General features: G+C 54.0%; 57 non-coding genes across 57 annotated transcripts; all 57 read left to right on the plus strand.

The window, feature by feature from the left end:
* The first annotated feature begins 263 nt into the window (after positions 1-263).
* LOC141259694 (U5 spliceosomal RNA) lies at positions 264-379 on the plus strand. The gene has a single exon (XR_012318464.1). It is a non-coding gene; the product is annotated as a U5 spliceosomal RNA (small nuclear RNA).
* A 332-nt stretch (positions 380-711) lies between these two features.
* Positions 712-827, plus strand: LOC141260768 (U5 spliceosomal RNA). The gene has a single exon (XR_012319489.1). It is a non-coding gene; the product is annotated as a U5 spliceosomal RNA (small nuclear RNA).
* Positions 828-1,159: 332 nt separating this feature from the next.
* Positions 1,160-1,275, plus strand: LOC141260453 (U5 spliceosomal RNA). Its single transcript, XR_012319204.1, has one exon. It is a non-coding gene; the product is annotated as a U5 spliceosomal RNA (small nuclear RNA).
* A 331-nt stretch (positions 1,276-1,606) lies between these two features.
* LOC141260410 (U5 spliceosomal RNA) lies at positions 1,607-1,722 on the plus strand. The gene has a single exon (XR_012319164.1). It is a non-coding gene; the product is annotated as a U5 spliceosomal RNA (small nuclear RNA).
* A 332-nt stretch (positions 1,723-2,054) lies between these two features.
* Positions 2,055-2,170, plus strand: LOC141259702 (U5 spliceosomal RNA). The gene has a single exon (XR_012318472.1). It is a non-coding gene; the product is annotated as a U5 spliceosomal RNA (small nuclear RNA).
* A 320-nt stretch (positions 2,171-2,490) lies between these two features.
* Positions 2,491-2,606, plus strand: LOC141260004 (U5 spliceosomal RNA). The gene has a single exon (XR_012318767.1). It is a non-coding gene; the product is annotated as a U5 spliceosomal RNA (small nuclear RNA).
* Positions 2,607-2,938: 332 nt separating this feature from the next.
* LOC141260413 (U5 spliceosomal RNA) lies at positions 2,939-3,054 on the plus strand. The gene has a single exon (XR_012319167.1). It is a non-coding gene; the product is annotated as a U5 spliceosomal RNA (small nuclear RNA).
* Positions 3,055-3,270: 216 nt separating this feature from the next.
* LOC141260074 (U5 spliceosomal RNA) lies at positions 3,271-3,386 on the plus strand. Its single transcript, XR_012318835.1, has one exon. It is a non-coding gene; the product is annotated as a U5 spliceosomal RNA (small nuclear RNA).
* A 332-nt stretch (positions 3,387-3,718) lies between these two features.
* On the plus strand, positions 3,719-3,834 carry LOC141260769 (U5 spliceosomal RNA). Its single transcript, XR_012319490.1, has one exon. It is a non-coding gene; the product is annotated as a U5 spliceosomal RNA (small nuclear RNA).
* Positions 3,835-4,166: 332 nt separating this feature from the next.
* On the plus strand, positions 4,167-4,282 carry LOC141259731 (U5 spliceosomal RNA). The gene has a single exon (XR_012318501.1). It is a non-coding gene; the product is annotated as a U5 spliceosomal RNA (small nuclear RNA).
* A 332-nt stretch (positions 4,283-4,614) lies between these two features.
* On the plus strand, positions 4,615-4,730 carry LOC141260745 (U5 spliceosomal RNA). Its single transcript, XR_012319466.1, has one exon. It is a non-coding gene; the product is annotated as a U5 spliceosomal RNA (small nuclear RNA).
* A 332-nt stretch (positions 4,731-5,062) lies between these two features.
* Positions 5,063-5,178, plus strand: LOC141259952 (U5 spliceosomal RNA). Its single transcript, XR_012318717.1, has one exon. It is a non-coding gene; the product is annotated as a U5 spliceosomal RNA (small nuclear RNA).
* A 332-nt stretch (positions 5,179-5,510) lies between these two features.
* Positions 5,511-5,626, plus strand: LOC141260770 (U5 spliceosomal RNA). The gene has a single exon (XR_012319491.1). It is a non-coding gene; the product is annotated as a U5 spliceosomal RNA (small nuclear RNA).
* Positions 5,627-5,958: 332 nt separating this feature from the next.
* LOC141260384 (U5 spliceosomal RNA) lies at positions 5,959-6,074 on the plus strand. The gene has a single exon (XR_012319139.1). It is a non-coding gene; the product is annotated as a U5 spliceosomal RNA (small nuclear RNA).
* Positions 6,075-6,406: 332 nt separating this feature from the next.
* Positions 6,407-6,522, plus strand: LOC141259705 (U5 spliceosomal RNA). Its single transcript, XR_012318475.1, has one exon. It is a non-coding gene; the product is annotated as a U5 spliceosomal RNA (small nuclear RNA).
* A 332-nt stretch (positions 6,523-6,854) lies between these two features.
* On the plus strand, positions 6,855-6,970 carry LOC141260771 (U5 spliceosomal RNA). Its single transcript, XR_012319492.1, has one exon. It is a non-coding gene; the product is annotated as a U5 spliceosomal RNA (small nuclear RNA).
* A 332-nt stretch (positions 6,971-7,302) lies between these two features.
* Positions 7,303-7,418, plus strand: LOC141261034 (U5 spliceosomal RNA). The gene has a single exon (XR_012319745.1). It is a non-coding gene; the product is annotated as a U5 spliceosomal RNA (small nuclear RNA).
* Positions 7,419-7,750: 332 nt separating this feature from the next.
* On the plus strand, positions 7,751-7,866 carry LOC141259713 (U5 spliceosomal RNA). Its single transcript, XR_012318483.1, has one exon. It is a non-coding gene; the product is annotated as a U5 spliceosomal RNA (small nuclear RNA).
* Positions 7,867-8,186: 320 nt separating this feature from the next.
* LOC141260005 (U5 spliceosomal RNA) lies at positions 8,187-8,302 on the plus strand. The gene has a single exon (XR_012318768.1). It is a non-coding gene; the product is annotated as a U5 spliceosomal RNA (small nuclear RNA).
* Positions 8,303-8,634: 332 nt separating this feature from the next.
* Positions 8,635-8,750, plus strand: LOC141260075 (U5 spliceosomal RNA). The gene has a single exon (XR_012318836.1). It is a non-coding gene; the product is annotated as a U5 spliceosomal RNA (small nuclear RNA).
* Positions 8,751-8,966: 216 nt separating this feature from the next.
* On the plus strand, positions 8,967-9,082 carry LOC141260078 (U5 spliceosomal RNA). Its single transcript, XR_012318838.1, has one exon. It is a non-coding gene; the product is annotated as a U5 spliceosomal RNA (small nuclear RNA).
* A 332-nt stretch (positions 9,083-9,414) lies between these two features.
* LOC141260772 (U5 spliceosomal RNA) lies at positions 9,415-9,530 on the plus strand. Its single transcript, XR_012319493.1, has one exon. It is a non-coding gene; the product is annotated as a U5 spliceosomal RNA (small nuclear RNA).
* Positions 9,531-9,862: 332 nt separating this feature from the next.
* LOC141259732 (U5 spliceosomal RNA) lies at positions 9,863-9,978 on the plus strand. The gene has a single exon (XR_012318502.1). It is a non-coding gene; the product is annotated as a U5 spliceosomal RNA (small nuclear RNA).
* Positions 9,979-10,310: 332 nt separating this feature from the next.
* LOC141260773 (U5 spliceosomal RNA) lies at positions 10,311-10,426 on the plus strand. The gene has a single exon (XR_012319494.1). It is a non-coding gene; the product is annotated as a U5 spliceosomal RNA (small nuclear RNA).
* A 332-nt stretch (positions 10,427-10,758) lies between these two features.
* Positions 10,759-10,874, plus strand: LOC141260774 (U5 spliceosomal RNA). The gene has a single exon (XR_012319495.1). It is a non-coding gene; the product is annotated as a U5 spliceosomal RNA (small nuclear RNA).
* Positions 10,875-11,206: 332 nt separating this feature from the next.
* On the plus strand, positions 11,207-11,322 carry LOC141260541 (U5 spliceosomal RNA). The gene has a single exon (XR_012319288.1). It is a non-coding gene; the product is annotated as a U5 spliceosomal RNA (small nuclear RNA).
* Positions 11,323-11,654: 332 nt separating this feature from the next.
* Positions 11,655-11,770, plus strand: LOC141260775 (U5 spliceosomal RNA). The gene has a single exon (XR_012319496.1). It is a non-coding gene; the product is annotated as a U5 spliceosomal RNA (small nuclear RNA).
* A 332-nt stretch (positions 11,771-12,102) lies between these two features.
* LOC141260385 (U5 spliceosomal RNA) lies at positions 12,103-12,218 on the plus strand. Its single transcript, XR_012319140.1, has one exon. It is a non-coding gene; the product is annotated as a U5 spliceosomal RNA (small nuclear RNA).
* Positions 12,219-12,550: 332 nt separating this feature from the next.
* On the plus strand, positions 12,551-12,666 carry LOC141259706 (U5 spliceosomal RNA). The gene has a single exon (XR_012318476.1). It is a non-coding gene; the product is annotated as a U5 spliceosomal RNA (small nuclear RNA).
* A 332-nt stretch (positions 12,667-12,998) lies between these two features.
* LOC141260776 (U5 spliceosomal RNA) lies at positions 12,999-13,114 on the plus strand. Its single transcript, XR_012319497.1, has one exon. It is a non-coding gene; the product is annotated as a U5 spliceosomal RNA (small nuclear RNA).
* Positions 13,115-13,446: 332 nt separating this feature from the next.
* LOC141261035 (U5 spliceosomal RNA) lies at positions 13,447-13,562 on the plus strand. Its single transcript, XR_012319746.1, has one exon. It is a non-coding gene; the product is annotated as a U5 spliceosomal RNA (small nuclear RNA).
* Positions 13,563-13,894: 332 nt separating this feature from the next.
* Positions 13,895-14,010, plus strand: LOC141260777 (U5 spliceosomal RNA). The gene has a single exon (XR_012319498.1). It is a non-coding gene; the product is annotated as a U5 spliceosomal RNA (small nuclear RNA).
* A 332-nt stretch (positions 14,011-14,342) lies between these two features.
* Positions 14,343-14,454, plus strand: LOC141260452 (U5 spliceosomal RNA). The gene has a single exon (XR_012319203.1). It is a non-coding gene; the product is annotated as a U5 spliceosomal RNA (small nuclear RNA).
* Positions 14,455-14,561: 107 nt separating this feature from the next.
* On the plus strand, positions 14,562-14,677 carry LOC141260779 (U5 spliceosomal RNA). The gene has a single exon (XR_012319500.1). It is a non-coding gene; the product is annotated as a U5 spliceosomal RNA (small nuclear RNA).
* Positions 14,678-15,009: 332 nt separating this feature from the next.
* LOC141260780 (U5 spliceosomal RNA) lies at positions 15,010-15,125 on the plus strand. The gene has a single exon (XR_012319501.1). It is a non-coding gene; the product is annotated as a U5 spliceosomal RNA (small nuclear RNA).
* A 332-nt stretch (positions 15,126-15,457) lies between these two features.
* Positions 15,458-15,573, plus strand: LOC141260454 (U5 spliceosomal RNA). The gene has a single exon (XR_012319205.1). It is a non-coding gene; the product is annotated as a U5 spliceosomal RNA (small nuclear RNA).
* Positions 15,574-15,904: 331 nt separating this feature from the next.
* Positions 15,905-16,020, plus strand: LOC141260538 (U5 spliceosomal RNA). Its single transcript, XR_012319285.1, has one exon. It is a non-coding gene; the product is annotated as a U5 spliceosomal RNA (small nuclear RNA).
* Positions 16,021-16,352: 332 nt separating this feature from the next.
* On the plus strand, positions 16,353-16,468 carry LOC141260781 (U5 spliceosomal RNA). The gene has a single exon (XR_012319502.1). It is a non-coding gene; the product is annotated as a U5 spliceosomal RNA (small nuclear RNA).
* A 332-nt stretch (positions 16,469-16,800) lies between these two features.
* On the plus strand, positions 16,801-16,916 carry LOC141260411 (U5 spliceosomal RNA). Its single transcript, XR_012319165.1, has one exon. It is a non-coding gene; the product is annotated as a U5 spliceosomal RNA (small nuclear RNA).
* Positions 16,917-17,248: 332 nt separating this feature from the next.
* Positions 17,249-17,364, plus strand: LOC141260782 (U5 spliceosomal RNA). The gene has a single exon (XR_012319503.1). It is a non-coding gene; the product is annotated as a U5 spliceosomal RNA (small nuclear RNA).
* A 332-nt stretch (positions 17,365-17,696) lies between these two features.
* LOC141259724 (U5 spliceosomal RNA) lies at positions 17,697-17,812 on the plus strand. The gene has a single exon (XR_012318494.1). It is a non-coding gene; the product is annotated as a U5 spliceosomal RNA (small nuclear RNA).
* A 320-nt stretch (positions 17,813-18,132) lies between these two features.
* LOC141260006 (U5 spliceosomal RNA) lies at positions 18,133-18,248 on the plus strand. Its single transcript, XR_012318769.1, has one exon. It is a non-coding gene; the product is annotated as a U5 spliceosomal RNA (small nuclear RNA).
* Positions 18,249-18,580: 332 nt separating this feature from the next.
* On the plus strand, positions 18,581-18,696 carry LOC141260265 (U5 spliceosomal RNA). Its single transcript, XR_012319023.1, has one exon. It is a non-coding gene; the product is annotated as a U5 spliceosomal RNA (small nuclear RNA).
* A 216-nt stretch (positions 18,697-18,912) lies between these two features.
* Positions 18,913-19,028, plus strand: LOC141260079 (U5 spliceosomal RNA). Its single transcript, XR_012318839.1, has one exon. It is a non-coding gene; the product is annotated as a U5 spliceosomal RNA (small nuclear RNA).
* Positions 19,029-19,360: 332 nt separating this feature from the next.
* On the plus strand, positions 19,361-19,476 carry LOC141260783 (U5 spliceosomal RNA). The gene has a single exon (XR_012319504.1). It is a non-coding gene; the product is annotated as a U5 spliceosomal RNA (small nuclear RNA).
* A 332-nt stretch (positions 19,477-19,808) lies between these two features.
* On the plus strand, positions 19,809-19,924 carry LOC141259733 (U5 spliceosomal RNA). The gene has a single exon (XR_012318503.1). It is a non-coding gene; the product is annotated as a U5 spliceosomal RNA (small nuclear RNA).
* A 332-nt stretch (positions 19,925-20,256) lies between these two features.
* On the plus strand, positions 20,257-20,372 carry LOC141260784 (U5 spliceosomal RNA). The gene has a single exon (XR_012319505.1). It is a non-coding gene; the product is annotated as a U5 spliceosomal RNA (small nuclear RNA).
* Positions 20,373-20,704: 332 nt separating this feature from the next.
* LOC141260785 (U5 spliceosomal RNA) lies at positions 20,705-20,820 on the plus strand. Its single transcript, XR_012319506.1, has one exon. It is a non-coding gene; the product is annotated as a U5 spliceosomal RNA (small nuclear RNA).
* Positions 20,821-21,152: 332 nt separating this feature from the next.
* On the plus strand, positions 21,153-21,268 carry LOC141260330 (U5 spliceosomal RNA). The gene has a single exon (XR_012319087.1). It is a non-coding gene; the product is annotated as a U5 spliceosomal RNA (small nuclear RNA).
* A 332-nt stretch (positions 21,269-21,600) lies between these two features.
* On the plus strand, positions 21,601-21,716 carry LOC141260786 (U5 spliceosomal RNA). The gene has a single exon (XR_012319507.1). It is a non-coding gene; the product is annotated as a U5 spliceosomal RNA (small nuclear RNA).
* Positions 21,717-22,048: 332 nt separating this feature from the next.
* LOC141259707 (U5 spliceosomal RNA) lies at positions 22,049-22,164 on the plus strand. The gene has a single exon (XR_012318477.1). It is a non-coding gene; the product is annotated as a U5 spliceosomal RNA (small nuclear RNA).
* A 332-nt stretch (positions 22,165-22,496) lies between these two features.
* On the plus strand, positions 22,497-22,612 carry LOC141260151 (U5 spliceosomal RNA). Its single transcript, XR_012318910.1, has one exon. It is a non-coding gene; the product is annotated as a U5 spliceosomal RNA (small nuclear RNA).
* A 332-nt stretch (positions 22,613-22,944) lies between these two features.
* On the plus strand, positions 22,945-23,060 carry LOC141260787 (U5 spliceosomal RNA). Its single transcript, XR_012319508.1, has one exon. It is a non-coding gene; the product is annotated as a U5 spliceosomal RNA (small nuclear RNA).
* A 332-nt stretch (positions 23,061-23,392) lies between these two features.
* On the plus strand, positions 23,393-23,508 carry LOC141260756 (U5 spliceosomal RNA). The gene has a single exon (XR_012319477.1). It is a non-coding gene; the product is annotated as a U5 spliceosomal RNA (small nuclear RNA).
* Positions 23,509-23,840: 332 nt separating this feature from the next.
* Positions 23,841-23,956, plus strand: LOC141260788 (U5 spliceosomal RNA). The gene has a single exon (XR_012319509.1). It is a non-coding gene; the product is annotated as a U5 spliceosomal RNA (small nuclear RNA).
* A 332-nt stretch (positions 23,957-24,288) lies between these two features.
* LOC141259803 (U5 spliceosomal RNA) lies at positions 24,289-24,404 on the plus strand. Its single transcript, XR_012318571.1, has one exon. It is a non-coding gene; the product is annotated as a U5 spliceosomal RNA (small nuclear RNA).
* Positions 24,405-24,736: 332 nt separating this feature from the next.
* LOC141260790 (U5 spliceosomal RNA) lies at positions 24,737-24,852 on the plus strand. The gene has a single exon (XR_012319511.1). It is a non-coding gene; the product is annotated as a U5 spliceosomal RNA (small nuclear RNA).
* Positions 24,853-25,142: the final 290 nt, after the last annotated feature.

A 25,142-nucleotide genomic window follows, 5' to 3' on the forward strand; every position in this document is an offset into this window, starting at 1 on the left:
GGTTGGGAGGTGGCCCTCATTTGAATATTGTGGCCATGGACGGCCCCCTTCTGGGGAGCTGGAAGTGTAAGTGACGCTCTGGCAGCAGGATGGACCAGAACATGGAGCAGCCTATGGAAGATGATGGGCTGTCGCCCGGCTGGCTGTGTGTTGCCCTTTTTGTTTTTCCATCCCCAAAGGCCGCAGCCTCTTCTAGGTGGTCTCCCTGGGCCAAGGGAGGGCTGCGGCCATGGCGGTAGGTCGGGAGGAGGCCCTTGCCCAGTATACTCCGGCTTCTCTTCAGAACGTAAAAATCTTTCGCCTTTTACTAAAGATTTCCGTGGAGAGGAGCAAAACTGAGTTTTGTGGCAATTTTTGCATGCTCCAGCTTGCTGGGGCTTCCTTCATTTGGTTGAACAACAGAATGAGTGTGGGGTGGGCTTTCAGTGGGAGACTGAATCCTGTGGTTGGTTGGGAGGTGGCCCTCATTTGAATATTGTGGCCATGGACGGCCCCCTCCTGGGGAGCTGGAAGTGTAAGTGACGCTCTGGCAGCAGGATGGACCAGAACATGGAGCAGCCTATGGAAGATGATGGGCTGTCGCCCGGCTGGCTGTGTGTTGCCCTTTTTGTTTTTCCATCCCCAAAGGCCGCAGCCTCTTCTAGGTGGTCTCCCTGGGCCAAGGGAGGGCTGCGGCCATGGCGGTAGGTCGGGAGGAGGCCCTTGCCCAGTATACTCTGGCTTCTCTTCAGAACGTAAAAATCTTTCGCCTTTTACTAAAGATTTCCGTGGAGAGGAGCAAAACTGAGTTTTGTGGCAATTTTTGCATGCTCCAGCTTGCTGGGGCTTCCTTCATTTGGTTGAACAACAGAATGAGTGGGGGGTGGGCTTTCAGTGGGAGACTGAATCCTGTGGTTGGTTGGGAGGTGGCCCTCATTTGAATATTGTGGCCATGGACGGCCACCTTCTGGGGAGCTGGAAGTGTAAGTGACGCTCTGGCAGCAGGATGGACCAGAACATGGAGCAGCCTATGGAAGATGATGGGCTGTCGCCCGGCTGGCTGTGTGTTGCCCTTTTTGTTTTTCCATCCCCAAAGGCCGCAGCCTCTTCTAGGTGGTCTCCCTGGGCCAAGGGAGGGCTGCGGCCATGGCGGTAGGTCGGGAGGAGGCCCTTGCCCAGTATTCTCTGGCTTCTCTTCAGAACGTAAAAATCTTTCGCCTTTTGCTAAAGATTTCCGTGGAGAGGAGCAAAACTGAGTTTTTTGGCAATTTTTGCATGCTACAGCTTGCTGGGGCTTCCTTCATTTGGTTGAACAACAGAATGAGTGGGGGTGGGCTTTCAGTGGGAGACTGAATCCTGTGGTTGGTTGGGAGGTGGCCCTCATTTGAATATTGTGACCATGGACGGCCCCCTTCTGGGGAGCTGGAAGTGTAAGTGACGCTCTGGCAGCAGGATGGACCAGAACATGGAACAGCCTATGGAAGATGATGGGCTGTCGCCCGGCTGGCTGTGTGTTGCCCTTTTTGTTTTTCCATCCCCAAAGGCCGCAGCCTCCTCTAGGTGGTCTCCCTGGGCCAAGGGAGGGCTGCGGCCATGGCGGTAGGTCGGGAGGAGGCCCTTGCCCAGTATACTCTGGCTTTTTTTCAGAACGTAAAAATCTTTCGCCTTTTACTAAAGATTTCCATGGAGAGGAGCAAAACTGAGTTTTGTGGCAATTTTTGCATGCTCCAGCTTGCTGGGGCTTCCTTCATTTGGTTGAACAACAGAACGAGTGGGGGGTGGGCTTTCAGTGGGAGACTGAATCCTGTGGTTGGTTGGGAGGTGGCCCTCATTTGAATATTGTGGCCATGGACGGCCCCCTTCTGGGGAGCTGGAAGTGTAAGTGACGCTCTGGCAGCAGGATGGACCAGAACATGGAGCAGCCTATGGAAGATGATGGGCTGTCGCCCGGCTGGCTGTGTGTTGCCCTTTTTGTTTTTCCATCCCCAAAGGCAGCAGCCTCTTCTAGGTGGTCTCCCTGGGCCAAGGGAGGGCTGCGGCCATGGCGGTAGGTCGGGAGGAGGCCCTTGCCCAGTATACTCTGGCTTCTCTTCAGAACGTAAAAATCTTTCGCCTTTTACTAAAGATTTCCGTGGAGAGGAGCAAAACAGAGTTTTGTGGCAATTTTTGCATGCTCCAGCTTGCTGGGGCTTCCTTCATTTGGTTGAACAACAGAATGAGTGGGGGGTGGTCTTTCAGTGGGAGACTGAATCCTGTGGTTGGTTGGGAGGTGGCCCTCATTTGAGTATTGTGGCCATGGACGGCCCCCTTCTGGGGAGCTGGAAGTGTAAGTGACGCTCTGGCAGCAGGATGGAGCAGCCTATGGAAGATGATGGGCTGTCGCCCGGCTGGCTGTGTGTTGCCCTTTTTGTTTTTCCATCCCCAAAGGCCGCAGCCTCTTCTTGGTGGTCTCCCTGGGCCAAGGGAGGGCTGCGGCCATGGCAGTAGGTCGGGAGGAGGCCCTTGTCCAGTATACTCCGGCTTCTCTTCAGAATGTAAAAATCTTTTGCCTTTTACTAAAGATTTCCGTGGAGAGGAGCAAAACTGAGTTTTGTGGCAATTTTTGCATGCTCCAGCTTGCTGGGGCTTCCTTCATTTGGTTGAACAACAGAATGAGTGGGGGGTGGGCTTTCAGTGGGAGACTGAATCCTGTGGTTGGTTGGGAGGTGGCCCTCATTTGAATATTGTGGCCATGGACGGCCCCCTTCTGGGGAGCTGGAAGTGTAAGTGACGCTCTGGCAGCAGGATGGACCAGAACATGGAGCAGCCTATGGAAGATGATGGGCTGTCGCCCGGCTGGCTGTGTGTTGCCCTTTTTGTTTTTCCATCCCCAAAGGCCGCAGCCTCTTCTAGGTGGTCTCCCTGGGCCAAGGGAGGGCTGCGGCCATGGCGGTAGGTCGGGAGGAGGCCCTTGCCCAGTATACTCTGGCTTCTCTTCAGAACGTAAAAATCTTTCGCCTTTTACTAAAGATTTTCATGGAGAGGAGCAAAACTGAGTTTTGTGGCAATTTTTGCATGCTCCAGCTTGCTGGGGCTTCCTTCATTTGGTTGAAGTGTAAGTGACGCTCTGGCAGCAGGATGGACCAGAACATGGAGCAGCCTATGGAAGATGATGGGCTGTCGCCCGGCTGGCTGTGTGTTGCCCTTTTTGTTTTTCCATCCCCAAAGGCCGCAGCCTCTTCTAGGTGGTCTCCCTGGGCCAAGGGAGGGCTGCGGCCATGGCGGTAGGTCGGGAGGAGGCCCTTGCCCAGTATACTCTGGCTTCTCTTCAGAACGTAAAAATCTTTCGCCTTTTACTAAAGATTTCCATGGAGAGGAGCAAAACTGAGTTTTGTGGCAATTTTTGCATGCTCCAGCTTGCTGGGGCTTCCTTCATTTGGTTGAACAACAGAATGAGTGGGGGGTGGGCTTTCAGTGGGAGACTGAATCCTGTGGTTGGTTGGGAGGTGGCCCTCATTTGAATATTGTGGCCATGGACGGCCCCCTTCTGGGGAGCTGGAAGTGTAAGTGACGCTCTGGCAGCAGGATGGACCAGAACATGGAGCAGCCTATGGAAGATGATGGTCTGTCGCCCGGCTGGCTGTGTGTTGCCCTTTTTGTTTTTCCATCCCCAAAGGCCGCAGCCTCTTCTAGGTGGTCTCCCTGGGCCAAGGGAGGGCTGCGGCCATGGCGGTAGGTCGGGAGGAGGCCCTTGCCCAGTATACTCTGGCTTCTCTTCAGAACGTAAAAATCTTTCGCCTTTTACTAAAGATTTCCGTGGAGAGGAGCAAAACTGAGTTTTGTGGCAATTTTTGCATGCTCCAGCTTGCTGGGGCTTCCTTCATTTGGTTGAACAACAGAATGAGTGGGGGGTGGGCTTTCAGTGGGAGACTGAATCATGTGGTTGGTTGGGAGGTGTCCCTCATTTGAATATTGTGGCCATGGACGGCCCCCTTCTGGGGAGCTGGAAGTGTAAGTGACGCTCTGGCAGCAGGATGGACCAGAACATGGAGCAGCCTATGGAAGATGATGGGCTGTCGCCCGGCTGGCTGTGTGTTGCCCTTTTTGTTTTATCATCCCCAAAGGCCGCAGCCTCTTCTAGGTGGTCTCCCTGGGCCAAGGGAGGGCTGCGGCCACGCCGGTAGGTCGGGAGGAGGCCCTTGCCCAGTATACTCTGGCTTCTCTTCAGAACGTAAAAATCTTTCGCCTTTTACTAAAGATTTCCGTGGAGAGGAGCAAAACTGAGTTTTGTGGCAATTTTTGCATGCTCCAGCTTGCTGGGGTTTCCTTCATTTGGTTGAACAACAGAATGAGTGGGGGGTGGGCTTTCAGTGGGAGACTGAATCCTGTGGTTGGTTGGGAGGTGGCCCTCATTTGAATATTGTGGCCATGGACGGCCCCCTTCTGGGGAGCTGGAAGTGTAAGTGACGCTCTGGCAGCAGGATGGACCAGAACATGGAGCAGCCTATGGAAGATGATGGGCTGTCGCCCGGCTGGCTGTGTGTTGCCCTTTTTGTTTTTCCATCCCCAAAGGCCGCAGCCTCTTCTAGGTGGTCTCCCTGGGCCAAGGGAGGGCTGCGGCCATGGCGGTAGGTCGAGAAGAGGCCCTTGCCCAGTATACTCTGGCTTCTCTTCAGAACGTAAAAATCTTTCGCCTTTTACTAAAGATTTCCGTGGAGAGGAGCAAAACTGAGTTTTGTGGCAATTTTTGCATGCTCCATCTTGCTGGGGCTTCCTTCATTTGGTTGAACAACAGAATGAGTGGGGGGTGGGCTTTCAGTGGGAGACTGAATCCTGTGGTTGGTTGGGAGGTGGCCCTCATTTGAATATTGTGGCCATGGACGGCCCCCTTCTGGGGAGCTGGAAGTGTAAGTGACGCTCTGGCAGCAGGATGGACCAGAACATGGAGCAGCCTATGGAAGATGATGGGCTGTCGCCCGGCTGGCTGTGTGTTGCCCTTTTTGTTTTTCCATCCCCAAAGGCCGCAGCCTCTTCTAGGTGGTCTCCCTGGGCCAAGGGAGGGCTGCGGCCATGGCGGTAGGTCGGGAGGAGGCCCTTGCCCAGTATACTCTGGCTTCTCTTCAGAACGTAAAAATCTTTCGCCTTTTACTAAAGATTTCCGTGGAGAGGAGCAAAACTGAGTTTTGTGGCAATTCTTGCATGCTCCAGCTTGCTGGGGCTTCCTTCATTTGGTTGAACAACAGAATGAGTGGGGGGTGGGCTTTCAGTGGGAGACTGAATCCTGTGGTTGGTTGGGAGGTGGCCCTCATTTGAATATTGTGGCCATGGACGGCCCCCTTCTGGGGAGCTGGAAGTGTAAGTGACGCTCTGGCAGCAGGATGGACCAGAACATGGAGCAGCCTATGGAAGATGATGGGCTGTCGTCCGGCTGGCTGTGTGTTGCCCTTTTTGTTTTTCCATCCCCAAAGGCCGCAGCCTCTTCTAGGTGGTCTCCCTGGGCCAAGGGAGGGCTGCGGCCATGGCGGTAGGTCGGGAGGAGGCCCTTGCCCAGTATACTCTGGCTTCTCTTCAGAACGTAAAAATCTTTCGCCTTTTACTAAAGATTTCCGTGGAGAGGAGCAAAACTGAGTTTTGTGGCAATTTTTGCATGCTCCAGCTTGCTGGGGCTTCCTTCATTTGGTTGAACAACAGAATGAGTGGGGGGTGGGCTTTCAGTGGGAGACTGAATCCTGTGGTTGGTTGGGAGGTGGCCCTCATTTGAATATTGTGGCCATGAACGGCCCCCTTCTGGGGAGCTGGAAGTGTAAGTGACGCTCTGGCAGCAGGATGGACCAGAACATGGAGCAGCCTATGGAAGATGATGGGCTGTCGCCCGGCTGGCTGTGTGTTGCCCTTTTTGTTTTTCCATCCCCAAAGGCCGCAGCCTCTTCTAGGTGGTCTCCCTGGGCCAAGGGAGGGCTGCGGCCATGGCGGTAGGTCCGGAGGAGGCCCTTGCCCAGTATACTTTGGCTTCTCTTCAGAACGTAAAAATCTTTCGCCTTTTACTAAAGATTTCTGTGGAGAGGAGTAAAACTGAGTTTTGTGGCAATTTTTGCATGCTCCAGCTTGCTGGGGCTTCCTTCATTTGGTTGAACAACAGAATGAGTGGGGGGTGGGCTTTCAGTGGGAGACTGAATCCTGTGGTTGGTTGGGAGGTGGCCCTCATTTGAATATTGTGGCCATGGACGGCCCCCTTCTGGGGAGCTGGAAGTGTAAGTGACCCTCTGGCAGCAGGATGGACCAGAACATGGAGCAGCCTATGGAAGATGATGGGCTGTCGCCCGGCTGGCTGTGTGTTGCCCTTTTTGTTTTTCCATCCCCAAAGGCCGCAGCCTCTTCTAGGTTGTCTCCCTGGGCCAAGGGAGGGCTGCGGCCATGGCGGTAGGTCGGGAGGAGGCCCTTGCCTAGTATACTCTGGTTTCTCTTCAGAACGTAAAAATCTTTTGCCTTTTACTAAAGATTTCCGTGGAGAGGAGCAAAACTGAGTTTTGTGGCAATTTTTGCATGCTCCAGCTTGCTGGGGCTTCTTTCATTTGGTTGAACAACAGAATGAGAGGGGGGTGGGCTTTCAGTGGGAGACTGAATCCTGTGGTTGGTTGGGAGGTGGCCCTCATTTGAATATTGTGGCCATGGACGGCCCCCTTCTGGGGAGCTGGAAGTGTAAGTGACGCTCTGGCAGCAGGATGGACCAGAACATGGAGCAGCCTATGGAAGATGATGGGCTGTCGCCCGGCTGGCTGTGTGTTGCCCTTTTTGTTTTTCCATCCCCAAAGGCCGCAGCCTCTTCTAGGTGGTCTCCCTGGGCCAAGGGAGGGCTGCGGCCATGGCGGTAGGTCGGGAGGAGGCCCTTGCCCAGTATACTCTGGCTTCTCTTCAGAACGTAAAAATCTTTCGCCTTTTACTAAAGATTTCCGTGGAGAGGAGCAAAACTGAGTTTTGTGGCAATTTTTGCATGCTCCAGCTTGCTGGGGCTTCCTTCATTTGGTTGAACAACAGAATGAGTGGGGGGTGATCTTTCAGTGGGAGACTGAATCCTGTGGTTGGTTGGGAGGTGGCACTCATTTGAATATTGTGGCCATGGAGGGCCCCCTTCTGGGGAGCTGGAAGTGTAAGTGACGCTCTGGCAGCAGGATGGACCAGAACATGGAGCAGCCTATGGAAGATGATGGGCTGTCGCCCGGCTGGCTGTGTGTTGCCCTTTTTGTTTTTCCATCCCCAAAGGCCGCAGCCTCTTCTAGGTGGTCTCCCTGGGCCAAGGGAGGGCTGCGGCCATGGCGGTAGGTCGGGAGGAGGCCCTTGCCCAGTATACTCTGGCTTCTCTTCAGAACGTAAAAATCTTTTGCCTTTTACTAAAGATTTCCGTGGAGAGGAGCAAAACTGAGTTTTGTGGCAATTTTTGCATGCTCCAGCTTGCTGGGGCTTCCTTCATTTGGTTGAACAACAGAATGAGTGGGGGGTGGGCTTTCAGTGGGAGACTGAATCCTGTGGTTGGTTGGGAGGTGGCCCTCATTTGAATATTGTGGCCATGGACGGCCCCCTTCTGGGGAGCTGGAAGTGTAAGTGACGCTCTGGCACCAGGATGGACCAGAACATGGAGCAGCCTATGGAAGATGATGGGCTGTCGCCCGGCTGGCTGTGTGTTGCCCTTTTTGTTTTTCCATCCCCAAAGGCAGCAGCCTCTTCTAGGTGGTCTCCCTGGGCCAAGGGAGGGCTGCGGCCATGGCGGTAGGTCGGGAGGAGGCCCTTGCCCAGTATACTCTGGCTTCTCTTCAGAACGTAAAAATCTTTCGCCTTTTACTAAAGATTTCCGTGGAGAGGAGCAAAACAGAGTTTTGTGGCAATTTTTGCATGCTCCAGCTTGCTGGGGCTTCCTTCATTTGGTTGAACAACAGAATGAGTGGGGGGTGGTCTTTCAGTGGGAGACTGAATCCTGTGGTTGGTTGGGAGGTGGCCCTCATTTGAGTATTGTGGCCATGGACGGCCCCCTTCTGGGGAGCTGGAAGTGTAAGTGACGCTCTGGCAGCAGGATGGAGCAGCCTATGGAAGATGATGGGCTGTCGCCCGGCTGGCTGTGTGTTGCCCTTTTTGTTTTTCCATCCCCAAAGGCCGCAGCCTCTTCTTGGTGGTCTCCCTGGGCCAAGGGAGGGCTGCGGCCATGGCAGTAGGTCGGGAGGAGGCCCTTGTCCAGTATACTCCGGCTTCTCTTCAGAATGTAAAAATCTTTTGCCTTTTACTAAAGATTTCCGTGGAGAGGAGCAAAACTGAGTTTTGTGGCAATTTTTGCATGCTCCAGCTTGCTGGGGCTTCCTTCATTTGGTTGAACAACAGAATGAGTGGGGGGTGGGCTTTCAGTGGGAGACTGAATCCTGTGGTTGGTTGGGAGGTGGCCCTCATTTGAATATTGTGGCCATGGACGGCCCCCTTCTGGGGAGCTGGAAGTGTAAGTGACGCTCTGGCAGCAGGATGGACCAGAACATGGAGCAGCCTATGGAAGATGATGGGCTGTCGCCCGGCTGGCTGTGTGTTGCCCTTTTTGTTTTTCCATCCCCAAAGGCCGCAGCCTCTTCTAGGTGGTCTCCCTGGGCCAAGGGAGGGCTGCGGCCATGGCGGTAGGTCGGGAGGAGGCCCTTGCCCAGTATACTCTGGCTTCTCTTCAGAACGTAAAAATCTTTCGCCTTTTACTAAAGATTTCCATGGAGAGGAGCAAAACTGAGTTTTGTGGCAATTTTTGCATGCTCCAGCTTGCTGGGGCTTCCTTCATTTGGTTGAAGTGTAAGTGACGCTCTGGCAGCAGGATGGACCAGAACATGGAGCAGCCTATGGAAGATGATGGGCTGTCGCCCGGCTGGCTGTGTGTTGCCCTTTTTGTTTTTCCATCCCCAAAGGCCGCAGCCTCTTCTAGGTGGTCTCCCTGGGCCAAGGGAGGGCTGCGGCCATGGCGGTAGGTCGGGAGGAGGCCCTTGCCCAGTATACTCTGGCTTCTCTTCAGAACGTAAAAATCTTTCGCCTTTTACTAAAGATTTCCATGGAGAGGAGCAAAACTGAGTTTTGTGGCAATTTTTGCATGCTCCAGCTTGCTGGGGCTTCCTTCATTTGGTTGAACAACAGAATGAGTGGGGGGTGGGCTTTCAGTGGGAGACTGAATCCTGTGGTTGGTTGGGAGGTGGCCCTCATTTGAATATTGTGGCCATGGACGGCCCCCTTCTGGGGAGCTGGAAGTGTAAGTGACGCTCTGGCAGCAGGATGGACCAGAACATGGAGCAGCCTATGGAAGATGATGGTCTGTCGCCCGGCTGGCTGTGTGTTGCCCTTTTTGTTTTTCCATCCCCAAAGGCCGCAGCCTCTTCTAGGTGGTCTCCCTGGGCCAAGGGAGGGCTGCGGCCATGGCGGTAGGTCGGGAGGAGGCCCTTGCCCAGTATACTCTGGCTTCTCTTCAGAACGTAAAAATCTTTCGCCTTTTACTAAAGATTTCCGTGGAGAGGAGCAAAACTGAGTTTTGTGGCAATTTTTGCATGCTCCAGCTTGCTGGGGCTTTCTTCATTTGGTTGAACAACAGAATGAGTGGGGGGTGGGCTTTCAGTGGGAGACTGAATCCTGTGGTTGGTTGGGAGGTGTCCCTCATTTGAATATTGTGGCCATGGACGGCCCCCTTCTGGGGAGCTGGAAGTGTAAGTGACGCTCTGGCAGCAGGATGGACCAGAACATGGAGCAGCCTATGGAAGATGATGGGCTGTCGCCCGGCTGGCTGTGTGTTGCCCTTTTTGTTTTATCATCCCCAAAGGCCGCAGCCTCTTCTAGGTGGTCTCCCTGGGCCAAGGGAGGGCTGCGGCCACGCCGGTAGGTCGGGAGGAGGCCCTTGCCCAGTATACTCTGGCTTCTCTTCAGAACGTAAAAATCTTTCGCCTTTTACTAAAGATTTCCGTGGAGAGGAGCAAAACTGAGTTTTGTGGCAATTTTTGCATGCTCCAGCTTGCTGGGGTTTCCTTCATTTGGTTGAACAACAGAATGAGTGGGGGGTGGGCTTTCAGTGGGAGACTGAATCCTGTGGTTGGTTGGGAGGTGGCCCTCATTTGAATATTGTGGCCATGGACGGCCCCCTTCTGGGGAGCTGGAAGTGTAAGTGACGCTCTGGCAGCAGGATGGACCAGAACATGGAGCAGCCTATGGAAGATGATGGGCTGTCGCCCGGCTGGCTGTGTGTTGCCCTTTTTGTTTTTCCATCCCCAAAGGCCGCAGCCTCTTCTAGGTGGTCTCCCTGGGCCAAGGGAGGGCTGCGGCCATGGCGGTAGGTCGAGAAGAGGCCCTTGCCCAGTATACTCTGGCTTCTCTTCAGAACGTAAAAATCTTTCGCCTTTTACTAAAGATTTCCGTGGAGAGGAGCAAAACTGAGTTTTGTGGCAATTTTTGCATGCTCCAGCTTGCTGGGGCTTCCTTCATTTGGTTGAACAACAGAATGAGTGGGGGGTGGGCTTTCAGTGGGAGACTGAATCCTGTGGTTGGTTGGGAGGTGGCCCTCATTTGAATATTGTGGCCATGGACGGCCCCCTTCTGGGGAGCTGGAAGTGTAAGTGACGCTCTGGCAGCAGGATGGACCAGAACATGGAGCAGCCTATGGAAGATGATGGGCTGTCGCCCGGCTGGCTGTGTGTTGCCCTTTTTGTTTTTCCATCCCCAAAGGCCGCAGCCTCTTCTAGGTGGTCTCCCTGGGCCAAGGGATGGCTGCGGCCATGGCGGTAGGTCGGGAGGAGGCCCTTGCCCAGTATACTCTGGCTTCTCTTCAGAACGTAAAAATCTTTCGCCTTTTACTAAAGATTTCCGTGGAGAGGAGCAAAACTGAGTTTTGTGGCAATTTTTGCATGCTCCAGCTTGCTGGGGCTTCCTTCATTTGGTTGAACAACAGAATGAGTGGGGGGTGGGCTTTCAGTGGGAGACTGAATCCTGTGGTTGGTTGGGAGGTGGCCCTCATTTGAATATTGTGGCCATGGACGACCCCTTTCTGGGGAGCTGGAAGTGTAAGTGACGCTCTGGCAGCAGGATGGACCAGAACATGGAGCAGCCTATGGAAGATGATGGGCTGTCGCCCGGCTGGCTGTGTGTTGCCCTTTTTGTTTTTCCATCCCCAAAGGCTGCAGCCTCTTCTAGGTGGTCTCCCTGGGCCAAGGGAGGGCTGCGGCCATGGCGGTAGGTCGGGAGGAGGCCCTTGCCCAGTATACTCTGGCTTTTCTTCAGAACGTAAAAATCTTTCGCTTTTTACTAAAGATTTCCGTGGAGAGGAGCAAAACTGAGTTTTGTGGCAATTCTTGCATTCTCCAGCTTGCTGGGGCTTCCTTCATTTGGTTGAACAACAGAATGAGTGGGGGGTGGGCTTTCAGTGGGAGACTGAATCCTGTGGTTGGTTGGGAGGTGGCCCTCATTTGAATATTGTGGCCATGGACGGCCCCCTTCTGGGGAGCTGGAAGTGTAAGTGACGCTCTGGCAGCAGGTTGGACCAGAACATGGAGCAGCCTATGGAAGATGATGGGCTGTCGTCCGGCTGGCTGTGTGTTGCCCTTTTTGTTTTTCCATCCCCAAAGGCCGCAGCCTCTTCTAGGTGGTCTCCCTGGGCCAAGGGAGGGCTGCGGCCATGGCGGTAGGTCGGGAGGAGGCCCTTGCCCAGTATACTCTGGCTTCTCTTCAGAACGTAAAAATCTTTCGCCTTTTACTAAAGATTTCCGTGGAGAGGAGCAAAACTGAGTTTTGTGGCAATTTTTGCATGCTCCAGCTTGCTGGGGCTTCCTTCATTTGGTTGAACAACAGAATGAGTGGGGGGTGGGCTTTCAGTGGGAGACTGAATCCTGTGGTTGGTTGGGAGGTGGCCCTCATTTGAATATTGTGGCCATGAACGGCCCCCTTCTGGGGAGCTGGAAGTGTAAGTGACGCTCTGGCAGCAGGATGGACCAGAACATGGAGCAGCCTATGGAAGATGATGGGCTGTCGCCCGGCTGGCTGTGTGTTGCCCTTTTTGTTTTTCCATCCCCAAAGGCCGCAGCCTCTTCTAGGTGGTCTCCCTGGGCCAAGGGAGGGCTGCGGCCATGGCGGTAGGTCCGGAGGAGGCCCTTGCCCAGTATACTTTGGCTTCTCTTCAGAACGTAAAAATCTTTCGCCTTTTACTAAAGATTTCTGTGGAGAGGAGTAAAACTGAGTTTTGTGGCAATTTTTGCATGCTCCAGCTTGCTGGGGCTTCCTTCATTTGGTTGAACAACAGAATGAGTGGGGGGTGGGCTTTCAGTGGGAGACTGAATCCTGTGGTTGGTTGGGAGGTGGCCCTCATTTGAATATTGTGGCCATGGACGGCCCCCTTCTGGGGAGCTGGAAGTGTAAGTGACCCTCTGGCAGCAGGATGGACCAGAACATGGAGCAGCCTATGGAAGATGATGGGCTGTCGCCCGGCTGGCTGTGTGTTGCCCTTTTTGTTTTTCCATCCCCAAAGGCCGCAGCCTCTTCTAGGTGGTCTCCCTGGGCCAAGGGAGGGCTGCGGCCATGGCGGTAGGTCGGGAGGAGGCCCTTGCCTAGTATACTCTGGTTTCTCTTCAGAACGTAAAAATCTTTTGCCTTTTACTAAAGATTTCCGTGGAGAGGAGCAAAACTGAGTTTTGTGGCAATTTTTGCATGCTCCAGCTTGCTGGGGCTTCTTTCATTTGGTTGAACAACAGAATGAGAGGGGGGTGGGCTTTCAGTGGGAGACTGAATCCTGTGGTTGGTTGGGAGGTGGCCCTCATTTGAATATTGTGGCCATGGACGGCCCCCTTCTGGGGAGCTGGAAGTGTAAGTGACGCTCTGGCAGCAGGATGGACCAGAACATGGAGCAGCCTATGGAAGATGATGGGCTGTCGCCCGGCTGGCTGTGTGTTGCCCTTTTTGTTTTTCCATCCCCAAAGGCCGCAGACTCTTCTAGGTGGTCTCCCTGGGCCAAGGGAGGGCTGCGGCCATGGCGGTAGGTCGGGAGGAGGCCCTTGCCCAGTATACTCTGGCTTCTCTTCAGAACGTAAAAATCTTTCGCCTTTTACTAAAGATTTCCGTGGAGAGGAGCAAAACTGAGTTTTGTGGCAATTTTTGCATGCTCCAGCTTGCTGGGGCTTCCTTCATTTGGTTGAACAACAGAATGAGTGGGGGGTGATCTTTCAGTGGGAGACTGAATCCTGTGGTTGGTTGGGAGGTGGCACTCATTTGAATATTGTGGCCATGGACGGCCCCCTTCTGGGGAGCTGGAAGTGTAAGTGACGCTCTGGCAGCAGGATGGACCAGAACATGGAGCAGCCTATGGAAGATGATGGGCTGTCGCCCGGCTGGCTGTGTGTTGCCCTTTTTGTTTTTCCATCCCCAAAGGCCGCAGCCTCTTCTAGGTGGTCTCCCTGGGCCAAGGGAGGGCTGCGGCCATGGCGGTAGGTCGGGAGGAGGCCCTTGCCCAGTATACTCTGGCTTCTCTTCAGAACGTAAAAATCTTTTGCCTTTTACTAAAGATTTCCGTGGAGAGGAGCAAAACTGAGTTTTGTGGCAATTTTTGCATGCTCCAGCTTGCTGGGGCTTCCTTCATTTGGTTGAACAACAGAATGAGTGGGGGGTGGGCTTTCAGTGGGAGACTGAATCCTGTGGTTGGTTGGGAGGTGGCCCTCATTTGAATATTGTGGCCATGGACGGCCCCCTTCTGGGGAGCTGGAAGTGTAAGTGACGCTCTGGCAGCAGGATGGACCAGAACATGGAGCAGCCTATGGAAGATGATGGGCTGTCGCCCGGCTGGCTGTGTGTTGCCCTTTTTGTTTTTCCATCCCCAAAGGCCGCAGCCTCTTCTAGGTGGTCTCCCTGGGCCAAGGGAGGGCTGCGGCCATGGCGGTAGGTCGGGAGGAGGCCCTTGCCCAGTATACTCTGGCTTCTCTTCAGAACGTAAAAATCTTTCGCCTTTTACTAAAGATTTCCGTGGAGAGGAGCAAAACTGAGTTTTGTGGCAATTTTTGCATGCTCCAGCTTGCTGGGGCTTCCTTCATTTGGTTGAACAACAGAATGAGTGGGGGGTGGGCTTTCAGTGGGAGACTGAATCCTGTGGTTGGTTGGGAGGTGGCTCTCATTTGAATATTGTGGCCATGGACGGCCCCCTTCTGGGGAGCTGGAAGTGTAAGTGACGCTCTGGCAGCAGGATGGACCAGAACATGGAGCAGCCTATGGAAGATGATGGGCTGTCGCCCCACTGGCTGTGTGTTGCCCTTTTTGTTTTTCCATCCCCAAAGGCCGCAGCCTCTTCTAGGTGGTCTCCCTGGGCCAAGGGAGGGCTGCGGCCATGGCGGTAGGTCGGGAGGAGGCCCTTGCCCAGTATACTCCGGCTTCTCTTCAGAACGTAAAAATCTTTCGCCTTTTACTAAAGATTTCCGTGGAGAGGAGCAAAACTGAGTTTTGTGGCAATTTTTGCATGCTCCAGCTGGGCCTTTTTTGTTTTTCCATCCCCAAAGGCCGCAGCCTCTTCTAGGTGGTCTCCCTGGGCCAAGGGAGGGCTGCGGCCATGGCGGTAGGTCGGGAGGAGGCCCTTGCCCAGTATACTCTGGCTTCTCTTCAGAACGTAAAAATCTTTCGCCTTTTACTAAAGATTTCCGTGGAGAGGAGCAAAACTGAGTTTTGTGGCAATTTTTGCATGCTCCAGCTTGCTGGGGCTTCCTTCATTTGGTTGAACAACAGAATGAGTGTGGGGTGGGCTTTCAGTGGGAGACTGAATCCTGTGGTTGGTTGGGAGGTGGCCCTCATTTGAATATTGTGGCCATGGACGGCCCCCTCCTGGGGAGCTGGAAGTGTAAGTGACGCTCTGGCAGCAGGATGGACCAGAACATGGAGCAGCCTATGGAAGATGATGGGCTGTCGCCCGGCTGGCTGTGTGTTGCCCTTTTTGTTTTTCCATCCCCAAAGGCCGCAGCCTCTTCTAGGTGGTCTCCCTGGGCCAAGGGAGGGCTGCGGCCATGGCGGTAGGTCGGGAGGAGGCCCTTGCCCAGTATACTCTGGCTTCTCTTCAGAACGTAAAAATCTTTCGCCTTTTACTAAAGATTTCCGTGGAGAGGAGCAAAACTGAGTTTTGTGGCAATTTTTGCATGCTCCAGCTTGCTGGGGCTTCCTTCATTTGGTTGAACAACAGAATGAGTGGGGGGTGGGCTTTCAGTGGGAGACTGAATCCTGTGGTTGGTTGGGAGGTGGCCCTCATTTGAATATTGTGGCCATGGACGGCCACCTTCTGGGGAGCTGGAAGTGTAAGTGACGCTCTGGCAGCAGGATGGACCAGAACATGGAGCAGCCTATGGAAGATGATGGGCTGTCGCCCGGCTGGCTGTGTGTTGCCCTTTTTGTTTTTCCATCCCCAAAGGCCGCAGCCTCTTCTAGGTGGTCTCCCTGGGCCAAGGGAGGGCTGCGGCCATGGCGGTAGGTCGGGAGGAGGCCCTTGCCCAGTATTCTCTGGCTTCTCTTCAGAACGTAAAAATCTTTCGCCTTTTGCTAAAGATTTCCGTGGAGAGGAGCAAAACTGAGTTTTTTGGCAATTTTTGCATGCTACAGCTTGCTGGGGCTTCCTTCATTTGGTTGAACAACAGAATGAGTGGGGGTGGGCTTTCAGTGGGAGACTGAATCCTGTGGTTGGTTGGGAGGTGGCCCTCATTTGAATATTGTGACCATGGACGGCCCCCTTCTGGGGAGCTGGAAGTGTAAGTGACGCTCTGGCAGCAGGATGGACCAGAACATGGAACAGCCTATGGAAGATGATGGGCTGTCGCCCGGCTGGCTGTGTGTTGCCCTTTTTGTTTTTCCATCCCCAAAGGCCGCAGCCTCTTCTAGGTGGTCTCCCTGGGCCAAGGGAGGGCTGCGGCCATGGCGGTAGGTCGGGAGGAGGCCCTTGCCCAGTATACTCTGGCTTTTTTTCAGAACGTAAAAATCTTTCGCCTTTTACTAAAGATGTCCATGGAGAGGAGCAAAACTGAGTTTTGTGGCAATTTTTGCATGCTCCAGCTTGCTGGGGCTTCCTTCATTTGGTTGAACAACAGAATGAGTGGGGGGTGGGCTTTCAGTGGGAGACTGAATCCTGTGGTTGGTTGGGAGGTGGCCCTCATTTGAATATTGTGGCCATGGACGGCCCCCTTCTGGGGAGCTGGAAGTGTAAGTGACGCTCTGGCAGCAGGATGGACCAGAACATGGAGCAGCCTATGGAAGATGATGGGCTGTCGCCCGGCTGGCTGTGTGTTGCCCTTTTTGTTTTTCCATCCCCAAAGGCCGCAGCCTCTTCTAGGTGGTCTCCCTGGGCCAAGGGAGGGCTGCGGCCATGGCGGTAGGTCGGGAGGAGGCCCTTGCCCAGTATACTCTGGCTTCTCTTCAGAACGTAAAAATCTTTCGCCTTTTACTAAAGATTTCCGTGGAGAGGAGCAAAACTGAGTTTTGTGGCAATTTTTGCATGCTCCAGCTTGCTGGGGCTTCCTTCATTTGGTTGAACAACAGAATGAGTGGGGGGTGGGCTTTCAGTGGGAGACTGAATCCTGTGGTTGGTTGGGAGGTGGCCCTCATTTGAATATTGTGGCCATGGACGGCCCCCTTCTGGGGAGCTGGAAGTGTAAGTGACGCTCTGGCAGCAGGATGGACCAGAACATGGAGCAGCCTATGGAAGATGATGGGCTGTCGCCCGGCTGGCTGTGTGTTGCCCTTTTTGTTTTTCCATCCCCAAAGGCAGCAGCCTCTTCTAGGTGGTCTCCCTGGGCCAAGGGAGGGCTGCGGCCATGGCGGTAGGTCGGGAGGAGGCCCTTGCCCAGTATACTCTGGCTTTTTTTCAGAACGTAAAAATCTTTCGCCTTTTACTAAAGATTTCCATGGAGAGGAGCAAAACTGAGTTTTGTGGCAATTTTTGCATGCTCCAGCTTGCTGGGGCTTCCTTCATTTGGTTGAACAACAGAATGAGTGGGGGGTGGGCTTTCAGTGGGAGACTGAATCCTGTGGTTGGTTGGGAGGTGGCCCTCATTTGAATATTGTGGCCATGGACGGCCCCCTTCTGGGGAGCTGGAAGTGTAAGTGACGCTCTGGCAGCAGGATGGACCAGAACATGGAGCAGCCTATGGAAGATGATGGGCTGTCGCCCGGCTGGCTGTGTGTTGCCCTTTTTGTTTTTCCATCCCCAAAGGCCGCAGCCTCTTCTAGGTGGTCTCCCTGGGCCAAGGGAGGGCTGCGGCCATGGCGGTAGGTCGGGAGGAGGCCCTTGCCCAGTATACTCTGGCTTCTCTTCAGAACGTAAAAATCTTTCGCCTTTTACTAAAGATTTCCGTGGAGAGGAGCAAAACTGAGTTTTGTGGCAATTTTTGCATGCTCCAGCTTGCTGGGGCTTCCTTCATTTGGTTGAACAACAGAATGAGTGGGGGGTGGGCTTTCAGTGGGAGACTGAATCCTGTGGTTGGTTGGGAGGTGGCCCTCATTTGAATATTGTGGCCATGGACGGCCCCCTTCTGGGGAGCTGGAAGTGTAAGTGACGCTCTGGCAGCAGGATGGACCAGAACATGGAGCAGCCTATGGAAGATGATGGGCTGTCGCCCGGCTGGCTGTGTGTTGCCCTTTTTGTTTTTCCATCCCCAAAGGCAGCAGCCTCTTCTAGGTGGTCTCCCTGGGCCAAGGGAGGGCTGCGGCCATGGCGGTAGGTCGGGAGGAGGCCCTTGCCCAGTATACTCTGGCTTCTCTTCAGAACGTAAAAATCTTTCGCCTTTTACTAAAGATTTCCGTGGAGAGGAGCAAAACAGAGTTTTGTGGCAATTTTTGCATGCTCCAGCTTGCTGGGGCTTCCTTCATTTGGTTGAACAACAGAATGAGTGGGGGGTGGTCTTTCAGTGGAAGACTGAATCCTGTGGTTGGTTGGGAGGTGGCCCTCATTTGAGTATTGTGGCCATGGACGGCCCCCTTCTGGGGAGCTGGAAGTGTAAGTGACGCTCTGGCAGCAGGATGGAGCAGCCTATGGAAGATGATGGGCTGTCGCCCGGCTGGCTGTGTGTTGCCCTTTTTGTTTTTCCATCCCCAAAGGCCGCAGCCTCTTCTTGGTGGTCTCCCTGGGCCAAGGGAGGGCTGCGGCCATGGCAGTAGGTCGGGAGGAGGCCCTTGTCCAGTATACTCCGGCTTCTCTTCAGAATGTAAAAATCTTTTGCCTTTTACTAAAGATTTCCGTGGAGAGGAGCAAAACTGAGTTTTGTGGCAATTTTTGCATGCTCCAGCTTGCTGGGGCTTCCTTCATTTGGTTGAGCAACAGAATGAGTGGGGGCTGGGCTTTCAGTGGGAGACTGAATCCTGTGGTTGGTTGGGAGGTGGCCCTCATTTGAATATTGTGGCCATGGACGGCCCCCTTCTGGGGAGCTGGAAGTGTAAGTGACGCTCTGGCAGCAGGATGGACCAGAACATGGAGCAGCCTATGGAAGATGATGGGCTGTCGCCCGGCTGGCTGTGTGTTGCCCTTTTTGTTTTTCCATCCCCAAAGGCCGCAGCCTCTTCTAGGTGGTCTCCCTGGGCCAAGGGAGGGCTGCGGCCATGGCGGTAGGTCGGGAGGAGGCCCTTGCCCAGTATACTCTGGCTTCTCTTCAGAACGTAAAAATCTTTCGCCTTTTACTAAAGATTTCCATGGAGAGGAGCAAAACTGAGTTTTGTGGCAATTTTTGCATGCTCCAGCTTGCTGGGGTTTCCTTCATTTGGTTGAAGTGTAAGTGACGCTCTGGCAGCAGGATGGACCAGAACATGGAGCAGCCTATGGAAGATGATGGGCTGTCGCCCGGCTGGCTGTGTGTTGCCCTTTTTGTTTTTCCATCCCCAAAGGCCGCAGCCTCTTCTAGGTGGTCTCCCTGGGCCAAGGGAGGGCTGCGGCCATGGCGGTAGGTCGGGAGGAGGCCCTTGCCCAGTATACTCTGGCTTCTCTTCAGAACGTAAAAATCTTTCGCCTTTTACTAAAGATTTCCATGGAGAGGAGCAAAACTGAGTTTTGTGGCAATTTTTGCATGCTCCAGCTTGCTGGGGCTTCCTTCATTTGGTTGAACAACAGAATGAGTGGGGGGTGGGCTTTCAGTGGGAGACTGAATCCTGTGGTTGGTTGGGAGGTGGCCCTCATTTGAATATTGTGGCCATGGACGGCCCCCTTCTGGGGAGCTGGAAGTGTAAGTGACGCTCTGGCAGCAGGATGGACCAGAACATGGAGCAGCCTATGGAAGATGATGGTCTGTCGCCCGGCTGGCTGTGTGTTGCCCTTTTTGTTTTTCCATCCCCAAAGGCCGCAGCCTCTTCTAGGTGGTCTCCCTGGGCCAAGGGAGGGCTGCGGCCATGGCGGTAGGTCGGGAGGAGGCCCTTGCCCAGTATACTCTGGCTTCTCTTCAGAACGTAAAAATCTTTCGCCTTTTACTAAAGATTTCCGTGGAGAGGAGCAAAACTGAGTTTTGTGGCAATTTTTGCATGCTCCAGCTTGCTGGGGCTTCCTTCATTTGGTTGAACAACAGAATGAGTGGGGGGTGGGCTTTCAGTGGGAGACTGAATCCTGTGGTTGGTTGGGAGGTGTCCCTCATTTGAATGTTGTGGCCATGGACGGCCCCCTTCTGGGGAGCTGGAAGTGTAAGTGACGCTCTGGCAGCAGGATGGACCAGAACATGGAGCAGCCTATGGAAGATGATGGGCTGTCGCCCGGCTGGCTGTGTGTTGCCCTTTTTGTTTTATCATCCCCAAAGGCCGCAGCCTCTTCTAGGTGGTCTCCCTGGGCCAAGGGAGGGCTGCGGCCACGCCGGTAGGTCGGGAGGAGGCCCTTGCCCAGTATACTCTGGCTTCTCTTCAGAACGTAAAAATCTTTCGCCTTTTACTAAAGATTTCCGTGGAGAGGAGCAAAACTGAGTTTTGTGGCAATTTTTGCATGCTCCAGCTTGCTGGGGTTTCCTTCATTTGGTTGAACAACAGAATGAGTGGGGGGTGGGCTTTCAGTGGGAGACTGAATCCTGTGGTTGGTTGGGAGGTGGCCCTCATTTGAATATTGTGGCCATGGACGGCCCCCTTCTGGGGAGCTGGAAGTGTAAGTGACGCTCTGGCAGCAGGATGGACCAGAACATGGAGCAGCCTATGGAAGATGATGGGCTGTCGCCCGGCTGGCTGTGTGTTGCCCTTTTTGTTTTTCCATCCCCAAAGGCCGCAGCCTCTTCTAGGTGGTCTCCCTGGGCCAAGGGAGGGCTGCGGCCATGGCGGTAGGTCGAGAGGAGGCCCTTGCCCAGTATACTCTGGCTTCTCTTCAGAACGTAAAAATCTTTCGCCTTTTACTAAAGATTTCCGTGGAGAGGAGCAAAACTGAGTTTTGTGGCAATTTTTGCATGCTCCAGCTTGCTGGGGCTTCCTTCATTTGGTTGAACAACAGAATGAGGGGGGGGTGGGCTTTCAGTGGGAGACTGAATCATGTGGTTGGTTGGGAGGTGGCCCTCATTTGAATATTGTGGCCATGGACGGCCCCCTTCTGGGGAGCTGGAAGTGTAAGTGACGCTCTGGCAGCAGGATGGACCAGAACATGGAGCAGCCTATGGAAGATGATGGGCTGTCGCCCGGCTGGCTGTGTGTTGCCCTTTTTGTTTTTCCATCCCCAAAGGCCGCAGCCTCTTCTAGGTGGTCTCCCTGGGCCAAGGGAGGGCTGCGGCCATGGCGGTAGGTCGGGAGGAGGCCCTTGCCCAGTATACTCTGGCTTCTCTTCAGAACGTAAAAATCTTTCGCCTTTTACTAAAGATTTCCGTGGAGAGGAGCAAAACTGAGTTTTGTGGCAATTTTTGCATGCTCCAGCTTGCTGGGGCTTCCTTCATTTGGTTGAACAACAGAATGAGTGGGGGGTGGGCTTTCAGTGGGAGACTGAATCCTGTGGTTGGTTGGGAGGTGGCCCTCATTTGAATATTGTGGCCATGGACGACCCCCTTCTGGGGAGCTGGAAGTGTAAGTGACGCTCTGGCAGCAGGATGGACCAGAACATGGAGCAGCCTATGGAAGATGATGGGCTGTCGCCCGGCTGGCTGTGTGTTGCCCTTTTTGTTTTTCCATCCCCAAAGGCCGCAGCCTCTTCTAGGTGGTCTCCCTGGGCCAAGGGAGGGCTGCGGCCATGGCGGTAGGTCGGGAGGAGGCCCTTGCCCAGTATACTCTGGCTTTTCTTCAGAACGTAAAAATCTTTCGCTTTTTACTAAAGATTTCCGTGGAGAGGAGCAAAACTGAGTTTTGTGGCAATTTTTGCATGCTCCAGCTTGCTGGGGCTTCCTTCATTTGGTTGAACAACAGAATGAGTGGGGGGTGGGCTTTCAGTGGGAGACTGAATCCTGTGGTTGGTTGGGAGGTGGCCCTCATTTGAATATTGTGGCCATGGACGGCCCCCTTCTGGGGAGCTGGAAGTGTAAGTGACGCTCTGGCAGCAGGATGGACCAGAACATGGAGCAGCCTATGGAAGATGATGGGCTGTCGTCCGGCTGGCTGTGTGTTGCCCTTTTTGTTTTTCCATCCCCAAAGGCCGCAGCCTCTTCTAGGTGGTCTCCCTGGGCCAAGGGAGGGCTGCGGCCATGGCGGTAGGTCGGGAGGAGGCCCTTGCCCAGTATACTCTGGCTTCTCTTCAGAACGTAAAAATCTTTCGCCTTTTACTAAAGATTTCCGTGGAGAGGAGCAAAACTGAGTTTTGTGGCAATTTTTGCATGCTCCAGCTTGCTGGGGCTTCCTTCATTTGGTTGAACAACAGAATGAGTGGGGGGTGGGCTTTCAGTGGGAGACTGAATCCTGTGGTTGGTTGGGAGGTGGCCCTCATTTGAATATTGTGGCCATGAACGGCCCCCTTCTGGGGAGCTGGAAGTGTAAGTGACGCTCTGGCAGCAGGATGGACCAGAACATGGAGCAGCCTATGGAAGATGATGGGCTGTCGCCCGGCTGGCTGTGTGTTGCCCTTTTTGTTTTTCCATCCCCAAAGGCCGCAGCCTCTTCTAGGTGGTCTCCCTGGGCCAAGGGAGGGCTGCGGCCATGGCGGTAGGTCGGGAGGAGGCCCTTGCCTAGTATACTCTGGTTTCTCTTCAGAACGTAAAAATCTTTTGCCTTTTACTAAAGATTTCCGTGGAGAGGAGCAAAACTGAGTTTTGTGGCAATTTTTGCATGCTCCAGCTTGCTGGGGCTTCTTTCATTTGGTTGAACAACAGAATGAGAGGGGGGTGGGCTTTCAGTGGGAGACTGAATCCTGTGGTTGGTTGGGAGGTGGCCCTCATTTGAATATTGTGGCCATGGACGGCCCCCTTCTGGGGAGCTGGAAGTGTAAGTGACGCTCTGGCAGCAGGATGGACCAGAACATGGAGCAGCCTATGGAAGATGATGGGCTGTCGCCCGGCTGGCTGTGTGTTGCCCTTTTTGTTTTTCCATCCCCAAAGGCCGCAGCCTCTTCTAGGTGGTCTCCCTGGGCCAAGGGAGGGCTGCGGCCATGGCGGTAGGTCGGGAGGAGGCCCTTGCCCAGTATACTCTGGCTTCTCTTCAGAACGTAAAATTCTTTTGCCTTTTACTAAAGATTTCCGTGGAGAGGAGCAAAACTGAGTTTTGTGGCAATTTTTGCATGCTCCAGCTTGCTGGGGCTTCCTTCATTTGGTTGAACAACAGAATGAGTGGGGGGTGGGCTTTCAGTGGGAGACTGAATCCTGTGGTTGGTTGGGAGGTGGCCCTCATTTGAATATTGTGGCCATGGACGGCCCCCTTCTGGGGAGCTGGAAGTGTAAGTGACGCTCTGGCAGCAGGATGGACCAGAACATGGAGCAGCCTATGGAAGATGATGGGCTGTCGCCCGGCTGGCTGTGTGTTGCCCTTTTTGTTTTTCCATCCCCAAAGGCCGCAGCCTCTTCTAGGTGGTCTCCCTGGGCCAAGGGAGGGCTGCGGCCATGGCGGTAGGTCGGGAGGAGGCCCTTGCCCAGTATACTCTGGCTTCTCTTCAGAACGTAAAAATCTTTCGCCTTTTACTAAAGATTTCCGTGGAGAGGAGCAAAACTGAGTTTTGTGGCAATTTTTGCATGCTCCAGCTTGCTGGGGCTTCCTTCATTTGGTTGAACAACAGAATGAGTGGGGGGTGGACTTTCAGTGGGAGACTGAATCCTGTGGTTGGTTGGGAGGTGGCTCTCATTTGAATATTGTGGCCATGGACGGCCCCCTTCTGGGGAGCTGGAAGTGTAAGTGACGCTCTGGCAGCAGGATGGACCAGAACATGGAGCAGCCTATGGAAGATGATGGGCTGTCGCCCGGCTGGCTGTGTGTTGCCCTTTTTGTTTTTCCATCCCCAAAGGCCGCAGCCTCTTCTAGGTGGTCTCCCTGGGCCAAGGGAGGGCTGCGGCCATGGCGGTAGGTCGGGAGGAGGCCCTTGCCCAGTATACTCTGGCTTCTCTTCAGAACGTAAAAATCTTTCGCCTTTTACTAAAGATTTCCGTGGAGAGGAGCAAAACTGAGTTTTTTGGCAATTTTTGCATGCTCCAGCTTGCTGGGGCTTCCTTTATTTGGTTGAACAACAGAATGAGTGGGGGGTGGGCTTTCAGTGGGAGACTGAATCCTGTGGTTGGTTGGGAGGTGGCCCTCATTTGAATATTGTGGCCATGGACGGCCCCCTTCTGGGGAGCTGGAAGTGTAAGTGACGCTCTGGCAGCAGGATGGACCAGAACATGGAGCAGCCTATGGAAGATGATGGGCTGTCGCCCGGCTGGCTGTGTGTTTCCCTTTTTGTTTTTCCATCCCCAAAGGCCGCAGCCTCTTCTAGGTGGTCTCCCTGGGCCAAGGGAGGGCTGCGGCCATGGCGGTAGGTCGGGAGGAGGCCCTTGCCCAGTATACTCTGGCTTCTCTTCAGAACGTAAAAATCTTTCGCCTTTTACTAAAGATTTCCGTGGAGAGGAGCAAAACTGAGTTTTGTGGCAATTTTTGCATGCTCCAGCTTGCTGGGGCTTCCTTCATTTGGTTGAACAACAGAATGAGTGGGGGGTGGGCTTTCAGTGGGAGACTGAATCCTGTGGTTGGTTGGGAGGTGGCCCTCATTTGAATATTGTGGCCATGGACGGCCCCCTTCTGGGGAGCTGGAAGTGTAAGTGACGCTCTGGCAGCAGGATGGACCAGAACATGGAGCAGCCTATGGAAGATGATGGGCTGTCGCCCGGCTGGCTGTGTGTTGCCCTTTTTGTTTTTCCATCCCCAAAGGCCGCAGCCTCTTCTAGGTGGTCTCCCTGGGCCAAGGGAGGGCTGCGGCCATGGCGGTAGGTCGGGAGGAGGCCCTTGCCCAGTATACTCTGGCTTCTCTTCAAAACGTAAAAATCTTTTGCCTTTTACTAAAGATTTCCGTGGAGAGGAGCAAAACTGAGTTTTGTGGCAATTTTTGCATGCTCCAGCTTGCTGGGGCTTCCTTCATTTGGTTGAACAACAAAATGAGTGGGGGGTGGGCTTTCAGTGGGAGACTGAATCCTGTGGTTGCTTGGGAGGTGGCCCTCATTTGAATATTGTGGCTATGGACGGCCCCCTTCTGGGGAGCTGGAAGTGTAAGTGACGCTCTGGCAGCAGGATGGACCAGAACATGGAGCAGCCTATGGAAGATGATGGGCTGTCGCCCGACTGGCTGTGTGTTGCCCTTTTTGTTTTTCCATCCCCAAAGGCCGCAGCCTCTTCTAGGTGGTCTCCCTGGGCCAAGGGAGGGCTGCGGCCATGGCGGTAGGTCGGGAGGAGGCCCTTGCCCAGTATACTCTGGCTTCTCTTCAGAACGTAAAAATCTTTCGCCTTTTACTAAAGATTTCCGTGGAGAGGAGCAAAACTGAGTTTTGTGGCAATTTTTGCATGCTCCAGCTTGCTGGGGCTTCCTTCATTTGGTTGAACAACAGAATGAGTGGGGGGTGGGCTTTCAGTGGGAGACTGAATCCTGTGGTTGGTTGGGAGGTGGCCCTCATTTGAATATTGTGGCCATGGACGGTCCCCTTCTGGGGAGCTGGAAGTGTAAGTGACGCTCTGGCACCAGGATGGACCAGAACATGGAGCAGTCTATGGAAGATGATGGGCTGTCGCCCGGCTGGCTGTGTGTTGCCCTTTTTGTTTTTCCATCCCCAAAGGCCGCAGCCTCTTCTAGGTGGTCTCCCTGGGCCAAGGGAGGG

This window comes from Phyllobates terribilis, unplaced genomic scaffold (assembly GCF_046119375.1).
Source record: "Phyllobates terribilis strain yellow unplaced genomic scaffold, ASM4611937v1 Scaffold_3__8_contigs__length_932513732, whole genome shotgun sequence".
Taxonomy (NCBI): Eukaryota; Metazoa; Chordata; class Amphibia; order Anura; family Dendrobatidae; genus Phyllobates; species Phyllobates terribilis.